Here is a 2492-nt window from a genome sequence, read left to right as displayed (position 1 = left end):
ATTGAATGGACTGAGGGGATCAGGAGTTTGGGAGTTGGGGGCCAGCACAGGTTGCCCTCTTAAATACAGGGGTCAGAGTAACGCCCATTGAGAAGGTGAGGATACTTGAGCAAAGACTTCCAGGTGAGGGAGCTAGCTCTGCAGATCTATGAGGAAGAGCCCAGAGTTTGAGAACAGCAGGTGCCTGTAAAGACCATGGTTCCTTGCCCCAAGAGGCACGAGAAGCTATTGCAGGGATTTTCCCCAAAGAAAACTATGACCAACTATGTTTCTAAATTGAGAAACTGTACTCCCCAAACGTTTCCTTGGACAAGTAAGGTATGTATGTATGTAAATACAGTCTCCTCTTCTTAATAATACTACTGAACCCTCATTGGGCACTAAGTGTTGGTTTTCTAGTTGGAAGAATTTAGAACAGTCTTGCTCTGTCTAAACTCATTTACCCTTTAATCCTAAAGCCGAAATCAGGCATTTGCAGAATTAGATTCTACTGGCATTTATCAACTATCTGCTTCTGTGCCAGAAAAAACTGTGTCCATCATAATTGGGAATAAAAGATACAAGCTGAGAAGTGTATAAAACACACATTGTAACTTAATCTCCTTCAAGGTGAGGCTTCTCATCTGTTACACAAAAGAACATCTTCTATTTCTGAAAGTTTGGTGAGGATGAAATGAGCAAACACATCAAATATCTGGAACGGTGTGGGGCTCACAGGTAGTCACTTAACTAACACCGCTTATCTTTCCCTCAAATAGATGGAAGATGTTATTGTTTTAAAATTAAACTAACATGAGGCCAAAGGGGTGCCCAGTTTGCTACTGGCGAAGTTAAGTGCTATCCCCATACCATCAGCAGAACAGGATTTTTAAAGAAGTTCAGAAAGAAGTTTAAGCCTCCTCTCTCCAGGCATCCTCGTGAGAGTGACATCATCTTTAAACCCTGCGTGGCAATCCCTGACGCACTACCGCGATGCCCAGGGAAGACAGGGCGACCTGGAAGTCCAACTACTTCCTTAAGATCATCCAACTTGTGGATGATTATCCGAAATGCTTCCTTGTGGGAGCAGACAATGTGGGTTCAAAGCAGATGCAGCAGACCCGCATGTCCCTCCGCGGGAAGGCTGTCGTGCTGATGGGCAAGAACACCATGATGCGCAAGGCCACCTGAGGGCATTTGGAGAACAACCCAGCACTGGAGAAACTGTTGCCTCATATCCGGGGGAATGTGGGCTTTGTGTTCACCAAGGAGGACCTCACTGAGATGAGGGACATGCTGCTGGCCGATGAGGTGCCAGCTGCTGCCCGTGCTGGTGCCATAGCTCCATGTGAAGACACTGTGCCAGCCCAGAACACTGGTCTGGGGCCCAAGAGGACCTCCTTCTTCCAGGCTTTAGGCATTACCACTAAGATCTCCAGGGGCACCACTGAAATCCTGAATGATGTGCAGCTGATTAAGGCCAGAGACAAAGTGGGAGCCAGTGAAGCCACACTGCTGAACATGCTGAACATCCCTCCCTTCTCCTTTGGGCTGATCGTCCAGCAGGTGTTTGACACTGGCAGCATCTGCAACCCTGAAGTGCTTGACATCACAGAGGAAACTCTGCAGTCTTGCTTCCTGGAGGGTGTCCGCAGCGTCGCCAGCCTCTGTCTGCAGGTAGGTTACCCGACTGTTGCATCAGTGCCCCATCCTATCCTCAATGGATACAAGCGGGTCCCGGCTTTGTCTGTGGAAACTGATTACACCTTCCCACTTGCTGAAAAGGTCAAGGCCTTCTTGGCTGATCCATCTGCATTTGTGGCTGCTGCCCCCATGGCCGCTGCCACTACTGCTGCACCTGCTGCCGCCGCAGCCCCAGCCAAGGTTGAAGCAAAGAAAGAGTCGGAGGAGTCGGACGAGGATATGGGATTTGGTCTCTTTGACTAATCACTAAAAAGCAACCAATTCAGCCAAGTTTATTTGTGAAACAAGGAAATAAAGGCTTACTTCTCTTAAGAAAAAAAAAAGAAGTTTAAAATGGGCTTAGAATATTTGGAACCTTTGGGCAGTCAGAAATTAAAGTCAATCAAAGTGCATTGAGAGTACAGGGTTTCGTATGGAATTCCCAACAAGAAATTCTAGTACAGCTCTAATGTGTAAGTACTATTCAATCCTCACTGAAGCCTACAGGTGGCAAATAAGGGCAAAATAGTGACTGAAAAGAAAACTTTGCTCTTAAGTGACATTTCTGGGAGACTATTCTTAATTATATTAGACAGAGTCTACACACAACGTCACCTGGTATAGGAACGCTTAGATGTAGTCACTTCCTTCTGCTGTTTACTTTGATCAAACTACTTAACTTGCTGGGCTTTCAGAGGGAGAACAGTCGAGCACACACGGAGTACAGAGATATTTGGGTGCAAAGGATCCCCAAAGTTGCATTACATAAGCAGCTGCCACTGTCCGCAAGTAAGATCAGCATGGAGGTCAGTGAGAGAGACTTTAGGTCA

The 2492-nt window shown here is 46.6% G+C and overlaps 1 pseudogene; it reads left to right on the top strand.

Moving 5' to 3' along the window:
* Positions 1-924: 924 nt before the first annotated feature.
* On the top strand, positions 925-1997 carry LOC112934391 (large ribosomal subunit protein uL10 pseudogene; annotated as a pseudogene).
* Positions 1998-2492: the final 495 nt, after the last annotated feature.

This window comes from Vulpes vulpes, chromosome 16 (assembly GCF_048418805.1).
Source record: "Vulpes vulpes isolate BD-2025 chromosome 16, VulVul3, whole genome shotgun sequence".
Taxonomy (NCBI): domain Eukaryota; kingdom Metazoa; phylum Chordata; class Mammalia; order Carnivora; family Canidae; genus Vulpes; species Vulpes vulpes.
This window is presented reverse-complemented; position numbering and strand designations above follow the sequence as displayed.